This window comes from Gopherus evgoodei, chromosome 1 (assembly GCF_007399415.2).
Source record: "Gopherus evgoodei ecotype Sinaloan lineage chromosome 1, rGopEvg1_v1.p, whole genome shotgun sequence".
In the NCBI taxonomy this organism is placed as follows: domain Eukaryota; kingdom Metazoa; phylum Chordata; order Testudines; family Testudinidae; genus Gopherus; species Gopherus evgoodei.
The window spans coordinates 39,276,285-39,296,488 of record NC_044322.1 but is presented as its reverse complement, the minus strand read 5'-3'; the positions used below and the strand labels follow the sequence as shown (position 1 = coordinate 39,296,488).

The window sequence follows — 20,204 nt, the reverse complement described above, 5'->3', positions numbered from 1 at the left end:
ACAATAACTCTTCATGGAATTGTATTTTTCATGTAATTTTTAGATGAAACTATTTTCTCACTTTTGCAGAGGCAATATTTTAAAATATTACTCATAGACTCATAGGTCAGAAGGGACCAATATGATCATCTAGTCTGACCTCCTGCACAAGGCAGGCCACAGAACCCTACCCATCCACTTTTATAACAACCCCTAACCCAGGACTGAGTTATTGAAATCCTCAAAATTGGTTTGAAGACCTCAAGCTGCAGAGAATCCACCAGCAAGCGACCCATGCCCCATGCTGCAGGAGAAGGCGAAAAACCTCCAGGGCCCCTGCCAATCCGCCCTGGAGGAAAATTCTTTCCCGACCCCAAATATGGCGATCAGCTAAACCCTGAGCATGTGGGCAAGGCTCACCAGCCAGCACCCAAGAAGGAATTCTCTGCAGTAACTCAGTTCCCATCCCATCCAACATCTCCCCGCAGACCACTGAGCAGACCCATCTGGTGATAATCCAAGATCAATTGTCCAAATTAAACTATCCTATCATAACATCCCCTCCATATATTTATCAAGCTTAGTCTTAAAGCCAGAAAAGTATTTTGTCCCCACTACTTCCCTCGGAAGGCTGTTCCAGAACTTTACTCCCCTAATGGTTAGAAACCTTCGTCTAATTTCAAGTCTGAACTTCCTTATATCCAATTTGTACCCATTCTTCCTTGTGCCTACATTAGTACTAAACTTAAATAATTCCTCTCCCTCCCTAACGTTGACCCCCCTGATATATTTATATAGAGCAAGCATATCCCCCCGCAGCCTTCTTTTGGCCAGGCTAAACAAGCCAAGCTCTTTGAGTCTCCTTTAATAAGGCAGGTTTTCCATTCCTCGGATCATCCTAGTAGCCCGTCTCTGGACCTGTTCCAGTTTGAATTCACCCCGATTGCACTTTTTGTCCTGATAATTTTGCTTTTCTTTGGGTTCCTCTCACTATCTGTACAAACACACATATTCCAATAATATCTCAGGCACAGGCCATTTCTGACATTTTAAAACTAAATACACAGAGAATTATTCCCCTTACTCATAATAACGTGTTCAAGCTACACCAAGATTAGACAATGGCATTTTTTATACCCATCAGCCATTTCCATTTTCCAGCGCTGCCAGCCTGCCCCGATTTACCATACTGTCCTCACAGAGACCATGGGGAGCTAGGAAGGCAGGCTGGATAGCAGGGATCATGAGGATGGGCTGCGGAGGAAAGAGATGGGAACCTAGGGGTCCATGGCATAACGTGGTGGATTTGAAACACCACACACAGATAGGGTGACCAGATGTCCCGATTTTATAGGGACAGTCGCAATACTGGGGCTTTGTTTTATATAGATGCCTATTACTCCCCACCCTGTCCTGATTTTTTCCACACTTGCTGTCTCCTCACCCTACACACAGCACAGCATGTGTTCTAGAGATGTCACAGCAGGCTGGGGGCCAGAGCATTCCTATGCTTTGCTATTCCCTAGATGCTGTAAGTCCCATGGTACAGGTTAGGCAATCAGTAACCCCAGGCTAGTAGTGTCACAAACTGCCTCCCTTGTTACTTGCTCTAGAATTGGGGCTCAAACCTCTGCCTTCGTTTTTAACAGACAGGCAGTCAGATTCACAGGGGTGGGGAAGGGGAGGTCAGTGCTGAAGTTTTTTCAGTTACATTTTTTGCCCTGAGATTTGACAAGGTCTTTTTAAAAGGGATAAAGTCACTGACAAAAATAGCATTGTCCATTTTGTTATTCGGAATCTTTACGCAAAGACAGGACTTACTGAAGTAAATTAACTACTGTTGTAAGGAAACTTGCAATCTTACGGTTCAGAATGATACCATGATTATAAAAGACACACATTGGTCAAGTTCAGAAACTCCAGCATCAAAATACATCAGGCAGAAAGGTCTTGCAACAGCCACCTTAGCCTGAGCTCTTTCTGGAAAACTCGCTTTCTTGCTTTGGGTCTTGTCACAGGTGCACAAGGGCAGCAGATTTTTTTATTCATATATAGACTTTTGTATGGCACTCATCACTATGGTATCTGAGCACCTCACAATCATTAATAGGTTTGTCCTCCCAATGCCCATTTGAGGTAGGAAAGTATTATTACGCCCACTTCTTTACCGATGAGGAATTCAGACAGAGAAAGAGTGAGAGCCCAAGGTCGCACAGAAATAGAATGCAGAACTCCCGTGTCCCAGTCCAGTGCTTCAACCACAACACTATCTGCTCTGTCTGAGATGTGAATTTTCCTTTTTTTAAAGACTTTGGCATTGCTTTCAATACTCGTGAAATTCTGAACATTTGACCTCTACTTTTATTTCCAGTTGGTTCATTCTTGACAGCAGCTGGAATAACTGAGTTCATTTGAAGTCCAAGGACACTAAGAAAAGGACTCTGTAGATAGACCTTTGTTGTTTTTTTGTTGTTTTTTAATCAAAGGGCCTATTTGCTCTGTAGGAGGGGAAGGTTGAGCTTGGCAGAGAGACACAGAGACATTGAGAGTATTACATTTGTGGCATCATTTCCCTCCTTTCTGAGGGGAGCTCTTCAGTGGTCAGGATCTGCAGCTGTGCAGAGGCTGACTAGGGCTTTAGAGGGGGCACCACAGACCCCAGAAACTCATGTTTGTGGGTAAATTAGTGCTGTCCCTGTCAGTATTAACATACTGGTGGTCCGCAGCACAGTTTGGAAACCAGGTCCACTAGTACAAGTGTGCACCAACTGTAGTGCAGAAGTACAAGGCCTCTGGACAGATGGGCCATCTGCAGAGCTCAGGGGATCTGTGAGTTTAGGAAGTGGAACCCTTAATAAGAGGTCAAACTCAGGCCCAATGTGAGTCTAAATTTGCAGAGTTTCTTCCCCCACACAGTAATAACCAAACTAGTGGAATAATTTGATCTTCAGCAATAATTTGACCCTGAGCAAGTTTGCGGATTACACTAAACTGGGGCAGAGGAAGATATGCTGGAGCATAGGGATAGGGTCCAGAATGATCTAGACAAATTAGAGGATTGGGCCAAAAGAAGTCTGATGAGGTTCAACAAGGACAACTGCTGAGACTTGCACTTAGGATGGAATGATCCCATGTACCACTACAAGCTTGGGATGGACTGGCTAAGCAGTAGTTCTGCCGAAAAGGACCTGGGGACAAGAAGCTGGATATGAGTCAACAGTGTGCCCTTGTTGCCAAGAAGGTTAATGGCATATTGGGCTGCATTAGTAGGAGCATTGCCAGCAGATCGGGGGAAGTGATTTTTCCCCTCTATTCGGCACTGGTGAGGCCACAGCTGGAGTGCTGCATCCAGTGTTGGCCCCTCCAATAAAAAAAGGATGTGAACAAATTGGAAAGAGTCCAGTGGCAGGCAACAAAAATGATTAGGGGGCTGGGGCACATGACTTACGCAGAGAGGCTGAGGGAACTGGGCTTATTTAGTCTGCAGAAGAGAAGAGTGAGGGAGGATTTGATGATAGCCTTCAACTACCTGAAGGGGGGTTCCAAAGAGGATGGAGCTCAGCTGTTCTCAGTGGTGGCAGATGACAGAACAAGAAGTAACAGTCTCAAGCTGCAGTGTGGGAGGAATAGGTTGGATATTAGGAAAAACTATTTCCATAGCAGGGTGGAATGGGTTACCTAGGGAGGTGGTAGAATCTCCATCCTTAGAGGTTTTTACAACCCGGCTTGACAAAGCCCTGGCTGGGACGATTTAGTTGGGGTTGGTCCTGTGTTGAACAGGTGGTTTGGACTAGATGACCTCCTGAGGTCTCTTCCAACCCCAATCGTCTATGATTCTATGACTGTCAACGTTCCTTCCCCACTCTGAACTTTAGGGTACAGATGTGGGGACTTGCATGGACACTTCTAAGCTTAATTACTAGCTTAGATCTGGTATCACTGCCACCATCCAGAATTTTCAGTGTCTGGATTGCTCCCTGTCCCCCCAAAACTTTCCCCTCCCTGGGTAGCCTTGAGGGACTTCACCAATTCCCTGGTGAACACAAATCCAAATCCCTTGGATCTTAAAACAAGGAGAAATCAATTAGATCTTAAGAAAAAAAGGCTTTTAATTAAAGAAAAGAAAGGTAAAAATCATCTCTGTAAAATCAGGATGGAAAATACTTTACAGGGTAATCAGATTCATATAGCCCAGAGGAACCCCCTCTAGCCTTAGGTTCAAAGTTACAGCAAACAGAGGTAAAATCCTCTCAGCAAAAAGGAACATTTACAAGTTGAGAAAACAAAAATAAGACTAACACGTCTTGCCTGGCTGTTACTTACAAGTTTGAAACATGAGAGATTGGTTCAGAAAGATTTGGAGACCCTGGATTGATGTCTGGTCCCTCTTAGTCCCAAGAGCGAACAACCCGCAAAACAAAGAGCACAAACAAAACACTTCCCCCCACCAAGATTTGAAAATGTCTTGTCCCCTTATTGGTCCTCTGGTCAGATGTCAGCCAGGTTTACTGAGCTTCTTAACCCTTTACTGGTAAAAGAGACATTAACCCTTAACTATCTGTTTATGACACGCCCCCCAAATCTTAGACAGTGTTGAACCACACTGGCAGTGATTTCGTCCTAGAACTTTAGAATAAACAGATTAATAAACCACATGCACCTTTACATATACTACTAATTATGTAAAACTAAAAGATTTTTCACATTTCAAGGACAATTTTTAACCAGGTGATTCTGGGAAACTTTCACGGGAGAGTGCATCTACTTTGTTAGAAGCTTCTGAAATGTGTTGAATTTCAAAATCAAAATCTTGGAGAGCTAAACTCCATCGAAGAAGTTTTTTGTTGTTTCCCTTGGCAGTATGAAGCCACTTTAGCGCAGCATGGTCGGTAGCTGGAAGCGCCGTCCTCAAACATATGGGCGTACCTTTTCCAGGGCATACACAATGGCGCAGCATTCTTTTTTACTGATTGACCAGTGGCTTTCCCTCTCATACAGTTTCTTGCTGAGAAACACGACAGGATGAAATTCTTGATCCGGTCCTTCCTGCATTAAAACTGCTCCTACACCATGCTCAGATGCATCTGTGGTTACTAGGAATGGTTTGTCAAAGTCTGAGGCCCTTAGCACAGGGTCAGACATGAGTGTTGCCTTAAGCTGGTTAAAGGCCTTCTGGCACTCATTAGTCCACTTAACTGCATTTGGCTGTGTCTTTCTGGTCAGGTCTGTTAGTGGGGCAGCGATTTGACTGTAGTGTGGTACAAATCGTCTGTAATATCCAGCCAAGCCTAAGAAGGATTGGACCTGTTTCTTTGACTTTGGGACAGGCCATTTTTGGATAGCATCCACCTTGGCCTGTAGGGGATTTATTGTTCCTTGACCCACCTGGTGTCCAAGGTAAGTCACTCTGTTTTGGCCTATTTGACACTTTTTAGCCTTAACAGTTAGTCCTGCCTGCCTGATGTGCTCGAAGACTTTTTCCAGGTGCTCCAGGTGTTCTGCCCATGAATCAGAAAAAATGGCCACATCATCGAGGTAGGCAACTGCAGATTCTCCCAATCCTGCTAGGAGACCATCTACAAGTCTTTGGAAGGTGGCGGGTGCATTTTGCAGCCCGAAGGGAAGCACATTAAATTCATACACCCCTGCATGGGTGATGAAGGCTGACCTTTCCTTGGCGGGTTCATCTAGCAGTACATGCCAGTACCCCTTGGTTAAGTCTAATGTAGAGATGAACTGGGCACGTCCCAATTTCTCCAATAGCTCATCGGTTCGTAGCATTGGATAGTTGTCGGGACGAGTTACAGCATTTAGCTTACGGTAGTCCACGCAAAAGCGTATTTCCCCATCTGGTTTGGGAACTAGAACCGCGAGAGATGCCCATGCACTGTTAGAGGGGAGGATTATACCCATCTGTAGCATGTTTTGGATCTCCCGTTCTATAGCAGCTTGGGCATGAGGAGACACCCGGTGGGGTTCTACTTGGGTGACCTTTACCTGTGTCAATGGAGTGGTATGCCCGTTCAGTCTGTCCTGGGGTGGCTGAGAACACTGGTGTGAAGCTAGTGCACAGCTCCTTGATCTGTTGCTGCCACAGATGTTCCAGGGTTGTGGAGAGGTTCACCTCTTCCATGCCACCGTTACTTTTTCCTTCATAATAGGCTCCCTCAGGCCACTCAGTGTCATCTCCTCCCTGGGCTGTACACTGACAAACCTTTAATTCGCTGGAATAAAAGGGCTTTAGAGAATTAACATGGTACACTTTAGGCTTTAGGACTGAGGTGGGGAATGCTATGAGATAGTTAACAGCTCCTAGACGCTCTTGGACCGTGAATGGCCCTTCCCATGCCGCTTCCATCTTATAGGCTTGTTGCGCCTTCAAGACCATAACCTGGTCCCCTACTTTGAAGGAATGCTCTCTGGTATGTTTATCATACCAGGCCTTTTGCTCTTCCTGAGCATCCTTTAGGTTTTCTTTAGCAAGGGCTAAAGAGTGTCGGAGGGTGCTTTGTAGGTTGCTTACAAAGTCTAGAATGTTAGTTCCTGGAAAAGGCGTAAACTCCTCCCATTGCTGCTTCACCAACTGTAATGGCCCCTTAACCTCATGGCCATCCACAAGTTCGAATGGTGAAAACCCTAAACTGGGAGGTGGTACAGCCCTGTAGGCCAAAAGCAACTGCTGCAACAGTAGGTCCCAGTCATTGGAGTGTTCATTTATGAATTTACGTATCATGGCCCCCAAGGTCCCATTAAACCTCTCCACCAGGCCATTGGTTTGATGGTGGTAAGGGATGGTAACCAAGGGATTCACCCCATGAGTTTCCCACAGGTTTTTCATGGTCCCTGCCAGGAAATTAGTTCCTGAATCTGTAAGGATGTTGGAGGGCCAACCTACCCTGGCAAAAATGTCTGCTAAGGCCTGGCACACACTTTTAGCCTTGGTGTTGCTGCTTCTGGCCATCGGGTAGCAAAATCCATGAAAGTCAGTATGTACTGCTTTCCTCTGGGGGTCTTTTTTGGGAAAGGACCCAGAGTATTCACAGCAACTTGCTGAAATGGGACCTCAGTTATGGGGAGTGGCTGGAGAGGGCCTTTGACCTGGTCTTGGGGCTTTCCCACTCATTGGCACACCTCACAAGACCAGACATAATTAGCAATGTCCTTGCCCATTCCCTCCCAGTGGAAGGACTTCCCCAACCTGTCTTTGGTTCTGTTCACCCCAGAATGGCCACTGGGATGATCATGGGCTAAGCTTAAGAGCTTTACCCAGTACTTAGTTGGAACTACCAACTGTCTTTGAGGATGCCAGTCTTCCTGGCGTCCACCAGAAAGAGTCTTCTTGTATAAAAGTCCTTGCTCTACAACAAACCGGGATCGATTAGAAGAGCTGAGAGGCGGTGGGGTGCTCCGTGCTGCCGCCCAAGCTTTCTGAAGGCTGTCATCTGCTTCCTGCTCAGCCTGGAACTGTTCCCTTGATGCTGGAGACATCAGTTCCTCCTTAGACTATGAACTTGGGCTTGGTCCCTGTGGAAGCAATGTAGGTGATGAGGTTGTTTTCGTTGATTGTGAATCGCTCTCTGCTGGTGCACTAGGTGATATTTCAGGCTCTGTCTGAGCCTCTTGGGTAGGGTTGTCTGCTGCTTCTGCCAGTTCAGCCCCACTGGTGCCCTCTGGCGTCGGAGTTGTAGATGGGTTTGCAAGCGCTGGAGTCAGTGCTGGCAATGGTTCTGGTGCTGGTTGCTTTGCCAGTTCCGGTTCTGGGACTGGATGCACTATGGCTGTAGCATTCATGGGTAGAAGATCTGGTTCCACCACCTCTGTCTGGGTCTCTGGTAACACAGATGGGGCCCTGGTGGACAGCTCAGGAACAGGGATGGGTGTGGAAGCTTGCTTGGCCTGGCTGCGTGTGACCATTCCCACCTTCTTGGCCAGCTTTACATGGTTGGCCAAGTCTTCCCCCAGTAGCATTGGGATGGGATAATTGTCACAGACTGCAAAAATCCACATTCCTGACCAGCCCTTGTACTGGACAGGCAACTCAGCAGTTTAAAGATTTTGACATGAATGGGTGAATTGTCACTTGGGCCTCTGGGTTGATGAATTTGGGATCCATTAAGGATTGGTGGGTAGCTGACATTTGTGCCCCAGTGTTTCTCCGCGCGATAACCTTCTTTCCTCCCACTCTCAAGTTTTCCCTTCGCTCCGAGGGTATTTGAGAGGCATCTGGGCCTAGTGATCTTTGGTGTGATTGTGGTGTAATGAACTGTAATCGGTTGGGGTTCTTGGGGCACTGGGCCTTTATATGTCCCACTTCATTACATTTAAAACATTGCCCAGCTGACTGGTCACTGGGACGAGGTGGGTTGCTGGAAACTGGTGAGGTGGGCCAATAGGGTGTCTGGGGCTTTCCTTGGGTTGTAGGTGGGGCCTTGAGTTGCCCCTGGTGATAAGGTTTAGTTTTGGTTTGCCCCCTCTGATATTCGTTCCAACTGCTAGTAGTTTTTTTCTTTTCTGCCATTTCTACCCATTTGGCTCCAATCTCCCCTGCCTCGGTTACAGTTTTGGGCTTCCCATCTAGGATGTACCTTTCTGTGTCCTCAGGAACACCCTCTAAGAACTGCTCCATTTGCATTAGGAAGTACAGCTCTTCCAGAGAATTAGCACTTGCTCCTGATATCCAGGCATCCCAATTCTTTCCAATGTGGTAAGCGTGTCGGGTAAATGACACATCTGGTTTCCACCTTAGGGCTCTGAACCGCCGACGGGCATGCTCAGGTGTTAGCCCCATTCTGATTCTGGCCTTGGTTTGAAAAAGTTTATAATCGTTCATGTGTTCCTTAGGCATTTCAGCCGCAACCTCTGCTAAGGGTCCATTGAGCTGTGGCCTCAGCTCTATCATGTACTGGTCTGTAGAAGTGCTGTAACCATGGCAGGTCCTTTCAAAATTTTCTAAGAGGGCCTCAGTATCATCACCTGCCTTGTAAGTGGGGAATTTTCTGGGATGGGAAACAGTACCTGGAGAAGGGTTGTTAGGGTTGGCTGGTAACTCCTGCTTAGCCCTTGCTAATTCCAGGGCATGCTTGTGGGCCTCCCTCTGGATCTCCATAGCCCTCCGGTGGTCAACCTCTTTGGCTTTCTCTTCTCTTTCTCTTTCTCCTCCATCTTTTATTTTCTCGCCTCCATCTCTTTTTCTCTCACCTCCATAGCTCTTTTGTGGGCAGCTTCTTCCCTGGCTATTTCTGCATAAATTTCTAATTGTTTTAGTACCATCCATCTCTTATGTTCATTGTCTTTCTCTGTTGCTTCCAGCCTAGCCAATTCTAGTTTGTTAGCTGCTTCACTGGTATTCATTTTCCTGCTTTCTTGTGCTGGCCACACCCCTCTGCAATTCACTGAAACTGGGATGCACTCAGCTCAGGGCTGCTTGGTTAACAGAGACTTTCTAACTAGCTATACCCGAGAGGTAGAAAGAAAGAAAAACAAATCAGCTTGTAAATTCCTTTTGCTGGCTGCTTGCTCACAGCTTAAAGCCTTCTCTTAACAAAGATCCTTGTTAAAAAACTTAACACCTCTGCCCTCAGGCTGCTTTCTAAGCATCTAGAAAGGAGAAAAAAAATCCTAATGGCTTTTGGTTTAAAACGATCCCACCGCTCTGCCACCATGTCAAGGTTCCTTCCCCACTCTGAACTTTAGGGTACAGATGTGGGGACCTGCATGGACACTTCTAAGCTTAATTACTAGCTTAGATCTGGTATCACTGCCACCATCCAGAATTTTCAGTGTCTGGATCGTTCCCTGTCCCCCCAAAACTTTTCCGTCTCTGGCTAGCCTTGAGGGACTTCACCAGTTCCCTGGTGAACACAGATCCAAACCCCTTGGATCTTAAAACAAGGAGAAATTAACCATCCTCTCTCCTTTCCGCCCATCAATCCCTGGTGAGTCCAGATCCAATCCCCTTGGATCTAAAAACAAGGAAAACCAATCAGATCTTAAGAAAAAAAGGCTTTTAATTAAAGAAAAGAAAGGTAAAAATCATCTCTGTAAAATCAGGATGGAAAATACTTTACAGGGTAATCAGATTCATATAGCCCAGAGGAACCCCCTCTAGCCTTAGGTTCAAAGTTACAGCAAACAGAGGTAAAATCCTCTCAGCAAAAAGGAACATTTACAAGTTGAGAAAACAAAAATAAGACTAACACGTCTTGCCTGGCTGTTACTTACAAGTTTGAAACATGAGAGACTGATTCAGAAAGATTTGGAGACCCTGGATTGATGTCTGGTCCCTCTTAGTCCCAAGAGCGAACAACCCACAAAACAAAGAGCACAAACAAAACACTTCCCCCCACCAAGATTTGAAAATGTCTTGTCCCCTTATTGGTCCTCTGGTCAGATGTCAGCCAGGTTTACTGAGCTTCTTAACCCTTTACTGGTAAAAGAGACATTAACCCTTAACTATCTGTTTATGACAATGACCCTATCTAATTAGACAGTGGCTACTACTGAAGGGAAATGAAGTAATTTAAAATGTTTTCGCTTTCAGGCTATTAGTCTTACTGGTGCCAATTCAGCTTTCATATAGAAGTCACTGGAAGTTGTGACTGTCTGAGGAAAGAACTGGGCACTCTATGTATAACAGGAGTTGATATCAACCCTGCGCACAGCTTGCATGAAATGAGCTACTTGTAGCTTCAATTAATCTGAGATTTTTATTACTGACTTTTGTTAGTTAAAATGATGTATATAGTGATCCAATGCAAAGGAAGCCAGCCATTTATTTAGCTGCCAAAATATGAAGGGATGATGAATTTTAATCACTCAAGTTTGAAAATTTTGCAATTGATTTTAGTATTATTAAAGAAGAAGATGGTTATTAAGGAAGAGGAGATAGCACTGTGATGGATACCAAATAAAGTCTTGTAATAATAACAACAGTAAAACAACTAAGGCTACAATTTTGGCATGGACATTTTTAGTAAATTTCACAGCAGAGGTGTAGGGAAAAAAAGCAATATGTCACAGAAAGGTCACCAAATGATCCTACCAGAGCCCTAGAGGGAGGACCTCATGACCAGCCCAATCCCTCTCGAACCCTCGGGAGCCCTCAGTACCACCAACCCGATCCTCCTGGAATCCCTGCCTTCTCCGCAAGGGCCTCCTTATCTCACCCTCCCAACTGACAATCCGCTGGTTTAAAATGTGAAGGTGGCAATGGCCCTTTGGCCCCCTTGTCTCTAGCGCAAATGGAGGCAGGCCTGGACCCTACCCATCCCCAGGACAGGAGGCACCACTGCAGGGTGTGCTCATCATGTATTTTATTCAAATTCACAATTACTGGGAACACTATGGTCTCCGTGCCAAAATTATAGCCTTAATAATAACAGGCTCATAGTTAAAGTTGTCAGCTACATTGCATTCTTAGCACATGTATCATCATTTAATGGGACATTATCCCAAAATTAGATTGACATTTTTGTAACCTATGAAAATTGCTGGAGCTTTTCATTGTTGTACCCCTATTTTAATGCATTGTTTCTATAACTCTCCCATTACAAGATTTTGTGATCAATCAGTTTACTTGCAACTAAACGGAAAATAAACTTTAAAAAAATCAAAGATGTGGCGGCTATACAACAAACCAGAGGTAGAATTAGCAAGAGGAAGCCTTTTTTTCTTGGAATATAGATAGGAACATAAGAGAGATCATAGCTGAATCTTTTGGTACAGTAGACATGCCCAGAGATGTTAATTTCAGCTTACACTAAGCAATAATAAAGGCAATACAGTAGAACCTCAGTTACGAACCTTGGGAATGGAGGTTGTTTGTAATTCTGAAATGTTTGTAACTGAACAAAACGTTATAGTTCTTTCAAAAGTTTACAACTGAACATTGACTTACTACAGCTTTGAAATGTTACTAGGCAGAAGAAAAATGCTGTTTTCCCTTAATTTTTTTAATAGTTTATGTTTAACACCCTACTGTGCTGTATTTGCTTTTTCTTTTTCTTTTTTTTGGTCTCTCCTGCTACCTGATTGCGTACTTCCGGTGCCAAATAAGGAGTGTGGTTAACTCTGGTGTTCGTAACTCTGAGGTTCACCATATATAATTGTAAAAAGAGACTAAACAAATAAAAGTCCTCATGCTATTTTAAAACACTAATAATACAGGAAAATAGACTAGAGGCACAGAATTCTTGTGGAATTCCCCCCCACCCCAACTTCCTTTTCTAGCATAGTTCAGACTCAGATTGCTGTGACTTTCCTATGCACTTACAAACCTGTAATTGTCCAGAGCTTATTGGCATAGCAACCAAGATAACAGCTCTGTTGAGTATTTCTCTTGCATCATACTGGCTCAGTCATGCTGTTGAGACCTATTGCTTCAGTTTTTTCTATTCTGTAATTATAATAAACCTTGTAGATATTATGAACTAGTGGAACTTTGCAGAATTTTTTTTTTTAATAATTTCTAATCAAGTGTATTGGCTGCTTCATTACAAGGTATTTCTTCAGCAGCTAGATTTTTATACCCGGGAAGGGAATAAGATAGAACCCTGGCTCCTTTGGCTCCATTAAGCACCAGCCTTCAGGATGGAGGACATGCTACATGTTGTGGGTGGAGGGTGTTACAAATTACCCCTGTCTACCCCTTACTCCTCTACCTCCAGCACAACAGGAAGCAGTGGGATGCATTGTGCCTCACAGATGAAATGTTGCCCCTTGCTATGGATGATGTGCAAATAATATAGAATATCAGGGTTGGAAGGGACCTTAGGAGATCATCTAGTCCACCCCCCCCTGCTCAAGGGGTACCAATTCCCAGACATTTTTGCTCCAGATCCTGAACTGGCTCCCTCAAAGATTGAGCTCACAACCCTGGGTTTAGCAGGCCAATGCTCAAACCAATGAGCTATCCCTGCCCCCATGCCTTGATCACTAATGTACACAGATGGTGTGTAAGAGACCTGGACTACTCTGTCCCAACCAGGGTCTGCAAGAGGAAGATGGATGGCTGCCTGATAAGCTAAGACCTGCATGTAAAGCTGTTCATTGCTTGCAGATCGATTCTCTCTGTAATGCTTTTGTCTAAATAAATACCTGGCTTTATGAAGGCTGGTTAATCCTGTTATAGAATCATAGACTATTAGGGTTAGAAGGGACCTCAGGAGGTCATCTAGTCCAACCCCTTGCTCCAAGCAGGACCATCCCCAGATTTTTACCCCAGTTCCCTTAATGGCCCCCTCAGGGATTGAACTCACAACCCTGGGTTTAGTAAGCCAATGCTCAAACCCCTGAGCTATCCCTCCCCCTGTGGGAGAGCAGGATGACAAGTGCTGAACTGAACTCAGACTTGCTACAGTGACCACAGTGAAATGCAGCCTAAATCCCAGGTCTGCACAGAGATTGCAGGTTCCATGCCCTGAAAAAGGTGATTGCTAGAGGCCTGAGACCCAGTGGGATACCTTTATAGAGGCTACAAAGGGGTGAGAGGTGCAATTACTTCAGGAATTATGACAGTGCGATGGCAGTATATTGGGATGATTTAGTAAATGTCTATCTGTATCAAACTGGATGGGGTCAGGATGGGATGCGGAGTTGGGGCAAGGTTGGGAAGGGAACAAAACACAGACGTAGAACTCTTTGGTTGTCTGACGAAGCGTTAGTCACAGCAGTTCTTTCTCCCTTGGAAGATGACATGGGAGAAGGATCCTGTTTGTGGTGCTGAACTGAAACTTCAGGAAACAAAATAAAGTTGTGGGGTATCTTTCTTTCCTTGTCCATTTCACCACTGTTAGTCTGTCTCAGAGACAGAATTATCTGGTGATTCTGGGGTGTACAGAAGTTGGTGTTCAAGCTTCATCTCTCTCTTTGTATGGAAATTCTGTATGCAATCTGAGAATAGTCAATATCCAGCTGCGTCTCCCAGTAGAACCCTGTGTGGTTACAAAATTTGTATCCATATCCGATCCGCAAACACAGTCCGTGGGTATCTGCAGATTTGCAGGGCTATAGATATAACATTTGGATTCATATCCTTCCGTGATCCACAAACATGGTCTGCAGATATCCTCGAATATAAAGCAGATATCCACAGATTTGCAGAGCTCTACCTGCAAATATGTCAGCAAACTTCTGATGTAGCAGACAGTCCAGCTGGCCTTGTGGTTCAATGGCAGTGCAAATCTGCTTGGTCCAGCTTCACAGCTGACCAAACTCCAGGATTCAGTAATATGTCGAGGGGTGACCATTAGCAGAAACATGATGGAGCCTTAAATCAGTCCCTTTGATTCAGCGAGTGCACCTCTCCCTTGTTATTTAGTCTCACTAAAATGTCACTTACTGAATGAGCAGGGCAGCCTGTGTGAGGGGGCCTCAGCTCTAGAATTCAGAACTCCTTGCTCTATAAGAGCCCATGTTTCTGATCCTCCTGAGCATACTGCAAGACCCATTTATTTTCCCAGGCATGTTTGGTGGGGGTCGGTTGAGAGATGTGATGACAGTATGGCAAGGTTGCAGTTTGATAGTTATTTGGTGGGAGGGGGTTGTAAAGAGCTATTAAGAGGTTTTTAAATATAAATATTAAGAATAAGGATAACAGATAAATTACGGCAATGAGGCAATCCAATACCTGGGGATTAGATGTGATATGTGAACCTGAAAAGAGCAGAACAGAAAACAATAGAATCTAAATGGCTATAATCGAGTGCTAACAAAGAGCCCACTCTAGCTGTCTCTTATAGTCAGTACATTTTTCTCCCAACATGTGGTTCCCCCATCATCTTAATGTACTTTTCACTTAACAGAAAATCTATTTCTAATAACTTTAAAAGAACACAGAGAAAATGTGCATGGGACCAAACTTGTGACACACTTCACTGCTGAATCTCTGTTCCTTCCCACTTTTCTGTATTTTGCATCTCCACAGTCTTCCCCTCTCTCTTTTTTCTCTTAAACTTTTGTGAGTCACAAGATAAAGGTAGAATGCAGCCTTCCTAATTGGAAACAGGAAGTTGTCTTTATGTTTGGACACAATGAGCTATTTATTGAAAACTGCTCTTCTGTAGTATGAAGCATCTCTTCATGTCATGCTGTCTTAATAATGCCTCTTGAGGATGGGAACACAATAATAGCATCACAGTGAGACTCAATGGGGATATAAATAGCATTTGAACAGACTGAAAGGCCGAGTCCCTCGTTAAGTTGTGTGCAGCTGCAATGGTGTAGGTGGATGAGTAAGACCAACACTGAGAGGGGACAATGGTAACCTGGTACATAGGGGTCTTTTTTTCATTGATGGCGTCATTCCATCCTGCTATTGTGTCCACCCTAAATTAGATCTGTGTGCCAAATGGAGTGCAGCGAATTAAGTGAAACAATCTCTCAACGTAAATTCAAAAGAACATTTTAAATGATAAAACTGAAGTTCTATTTCAGTTATTTATAAGTTGTATTTCAGCACTTGTTTGGAACCCAGTTTGACACACTTTCTTGCGTTGATCATTTCTGTACTCCACAAGCAGTCCTATTGCAGTCAGCACGGATATGTCTACACTAGAGCTGGAGGTGCAAATACTAGAATACTCAAGTAGCAATGAAGCCGTGAGCAGTGGGAGGGGCTGGCCGCCCAGAGTTTGTACCCATGATCGTGGACAGGATTTACTCAGGGTGGCTAGTTCTTCCTGCTGTAGTTACACTTCTGTTTTTAGAATGCGATCGGAGCTAGCACAGATGTAGCTCAATGAGCTGGAATTTGTACCTTTACTCACTTAGGTATTAATGTGAGTAATAGGGTGATCAGATGTCCCGATTTTATAGGGACAGTCCCGATTTTGGGGGCTTTTTCTTATATATTCCCCCACCCCCGTCCTGATTTTTTACATTTGCTATCTGGTCACCCTAGTGAGTAAGAGCATCAGAACCTGGCTTTTAATGAACAATTATAAAGTAGCTTTATGAAGAGACTTGTATTGGTGATGACTCCTCACTTGCCTCTGTCAAATTAAGAAAATTAATCAGTTTAAACCAAGCAGCCCTTTGAGCCATTTCCTTAACAGCATGGTTCCTGAACTGGAATGAGAGATTAAATGCCAAGATGACAGAGCTATTGAATTTGGAGAATTCCTTTTGGTATATTATTATGCCTGTTAGAAACTTACACAAATAGAAACAACCTTAGTATATTTGAAACCTAATTTATACATAAAACAGACACAATTAATTTGCAGTGCATATTCAAATGTCTACTGTTCCTCATTTTTAAACTGTCCAAATTAAGAGCTTGATATTGCTCCCCTTGAATTCAGTAGAGGAGTTGCTGTTAATTTCCCTGAGAGCATAACTCAGCCTAATATCCCCAGTGGGACTTGTAAAGGTTCTCATGAGGGTAATTGTTCCTGGATCAGAGCCTTAGTCTGTCTGAGATGCAAAAGACAGATACAAATTGCAACATTAGGTAAATACTGTAAACCTCAGAAAACACTCTATAGTTTAATGAAAGAGAATCAGTTATTCTAATACTTTCACCTATTCAAAATTGCATTGGGGTGCCTGCCCATTAATGTAGGATGATTTTTAAAAAAACACATTCAGAATATTGCACTTAACCCACACCCCACCATCCCGCCCCAGCTGTGTGCAGTGTAGCAAATTATTTTTTGCCATATTTTTCTTGAGTATTAATAAGCTCCCAGTCTCTCTCTCTCCTTTAAATATACTTTTAAAATAAGAATGAGAAAGAATCATAAAATATCAATGGATGAGCATCAGGGTTCCTCCTCCTCCATTGGAAGTAACAGAACTATTCTCCTTCAGACTTTCCCACCCTATAGAAGATGACAATCTTGATTAGATAAGAGCTGCTGACATGCAGCCATTGATGTGCTATGATATTTGAAAAAATATCAATACCCACTAAAAGCTTCAATTTCACTTTCTAGTTCATCTTGCTCCTTCACCATGAAAGATCTTAATATTGCTTTTCCTGTGTCACATTTTTTGTAATCCTTTTCCACCTGTATTGCACGTTAAATAATCCTTCTCATTCTTTTGTCACATGCATTTTAAACCTCTTTTAAATCGCAGATTTAAACTTCTAAAACAAGTTAAATTTTGTGTTGCTATGGCTATTTGTGATGATCATTATCAAGTAATTAATAATACCATTGTGCATATATCAATCTGGAATTTATTCTTGGAGTTCTTTTGGACTTGGTCTCCCACAGTTTATAATGCCAGCACAACCACTGATTGAATTACATCCTTTGTTACTCAGGTGCGGTCAAATTATTAGTCTGTAAATAATAGGGTATAGTGCAGCTTCTCAGAAGTACCTATAAAAGTGCTATTCAAGTTTTCTTAATTCCATCTTTTTGCACAATCTCTAGTAACAAATAACATTCATCTTCTCAAGAAAGGAAAAACTGGATAACAAGCCACTATTTCTGCTTTAAAGCAGCCAGTCTTGGTTATAAATGTGGGTGACATTTTGTATTTGTGGAATAGTGAAACAGACATTTATGTTCTGTGAAGAATTAACTTGGGCTTGTCTTAGGGCCAGTCTACACTGGCAATGCTAAAGTGCCTTGTGTGGTCACAGCACAGTGCTCTGAAAAAACCACCTCCACGAGGGACATAGCTCCCAATGTTGGTGCACTGTCTACACCGGTGCTTTACAGCACTGAAACTTGCTGTGCTCAGGGGTGTGTTTTTTCACACCCCTGAGCGAGAAAGTTGCAGCACTGTAAATTGCCCTTAGCCAAAGGGGCAGCTCCAGGCCCCAACACATCAAGCGCGTGCTTGGGGTGGCAAGCAGCGGGGGGCGCTCAGCTGGTGCCACGAGGGCAGCAGGCAGGTTGCCTTCCACGGCTTGCCTGCGGAGGGTCCACTGGTCCCGCGGCTTCGGAGGACCTCCCAGAGGCACGCCTATGGGAGGTCCACTGAAGCCGTGGGACCAGCGGACCCTCTGCAGGCAAAACACTGGAGGCAGCCTGCCTGCTCTGTTTGGGGTGGCAAAATCCCTAGAGCCGCCCCTGCCTTTAGCTGTTGGGAATCTATGCACCTTTCTTTCCTAGAAATATTGTGCTAGAAAAATAGAATAATGTTTCATATCTAAAGGAAGAATAGTGGGCCTTGTTCTCCTTCCTTACACTAGGGCAATCCCCGTAATTTTGGCTGGTACCTTGATATAGCTGCACTTGGGGCACTGTATATATGGGTCTGAATCAACCTATTTTTAAAAAAAGGATATCCAAGTTAAGGAGAAAGTGCAGACACTCATTATTCTTGATAACAGCAAACTGAAATTTGTCCTCAGACACACTCACAAAACTCCCATTGAATTCAGAACTTGTATACATGTATGCAAGGGCAGTGCTTTGACCCAATGAAACCACAAAAGTCAGAAATGGGTTTTAGCATAAGCTGATGACTAACACAAACAGGTCTGGGAGATACAAAATACAACAGTCACTCTTAGAAACATGCAATCACCTCAGACAGAGGTTTATATAACTGATGTTACCTCAGTAATTGCAACATTCCAGGTATTCCCATAGTATGCAGAGACAAGAATAAGGGATATTGCAAACCATGATGTAATAATCTTATCTAATTATCCAAGGCAAGTTTTTAAGAGTGACCATTATACAAGGTCAAACCTGCAGAACTTTATAGGCACTTCACCAATATTTCTATCAGAGAGAGTGAGTGAAAGTTTGAACAGCAGTCCCTGATATACAGCGCTATTATAACACGTGGTAAAACTATATTTCCAATCTATTTCTGATACATTTGCTGTTTCAATACAATGTGATATACTTACCCCTCAAATCCATCCAAATGCTGATCCTAAAATCACCTTCTAGTCTGTCACCACCACTATAAATCCCTCAGTAAGTTCCCCCTCTTCTAATGCATGAAACATGAACTTCTTGTTCTTATCTACAAAGCTTTCCACAATTTAGCCCTCCCTAGATATCAGACCTATTATCTTATTCCAAGACTTCCTCCTGCCATCACTCCACTAGTGATTCTAGACTCATTCTCTGTTTCTCTAACAAGCACTTTTGGGCTTCCTTAGTCCAGATCCATAAAGCCAGTATCTTGTCCTCCTTCAAGTCCTTCCTCAAAACTTACCTTGTCTGTAACACATACAATAAAGAACAGCCTAGTAATGGTTAGGCAGATGGAAAGCTATAGTCACTACTACAGACTGGCTCAGAATTCCACATATGACATCATATTTATGTGTTACCACATTTCCCCTTGCCCACTTGTCTCATCCACCTGCTATGTCACCTTTTAGATTGTAAGTGTTTGTCTACCCTTGAAATGCTACAGCTGCTTCAGTGGAGACACTACCTACACTCACAGGAGAGGTTCTCCTGTCATCATAGGTAAAGTAACTTCCTGAGAGGCGATAGCTAGGTCGATGGAAGAATTCTTCCATCAACTTAGCACTATCTACACTGGGGATTTTTCACACCCCTGAATGATGTAGCTATGCCAACGTAAATGCCCAGTGTAGACCAGCTCTAAGGCCCAGATCCTCATAGTTATTTAGGCACCTAATTCCCATTGATTTCAATGGGAATTAGGTGCCTAAATATCTTTGAGGATTTATACCTCAGTGTTTTGGATCAGAGACTGTCATTTATTATATGGTTTTGGTAGGAGTCACCAGATGGTCTTATTTTCCTTAGTGTGCAAGCACTGTTCAGACTTGGATGATATTTTGTAGGTTTTATGATTGTTCTCTGTCTTAATCTCTTTACTTCAAGTCAATGCTTGGGACAGAATCACATCCTGGGAACCATAAAAAGACCAGGAGTACTTGTGGCACCTTAGAGACTAACAAATTTATTTGAGCATAAGCTTTCATAGGCTACAGACCATTTCATCAGATGCATAGAATGGAACATGTAGTAAGAAGATATATGTACATACAGAGAACAACTTTCACCTTTTCATGTTCTCTGTATGTATATATATCTTCTTACTATATGTTCCATTCTATGCATCCGAAGAAGTGGGCTGTAGCCCACGAAGCTTATGCTCAAATAAATTGGTTAGTCTCTAAGGTGCCACAAATACTCCTCTTCTTTTTGCGGATACAGACTAACACAGCTGCTACTCTGAATCCTGGGAACCAGGCATTGATGTTTGGGCTGAAATTTCTGAAAGTGGTTTACCCTCTTGCTGTTTGTGACTACATCTATTAAAGGACTGGT

The 20,204-nt window shown here is 43.6% G+C and overlaps 1 protein-coding gene across 6 annotated transcripts in view; it reads left to right on the top strand.

Annotated features, from left to right (window-relative positions):
* Nucleotides 1-20,204, top strand: part of SPATA13 (spermatogenesis associated 13) — a 288,804-nt gene that overhangs the window by 194,343 nt on the left and 74,257 nt on the right. The window lies entirely within an intron of this gene.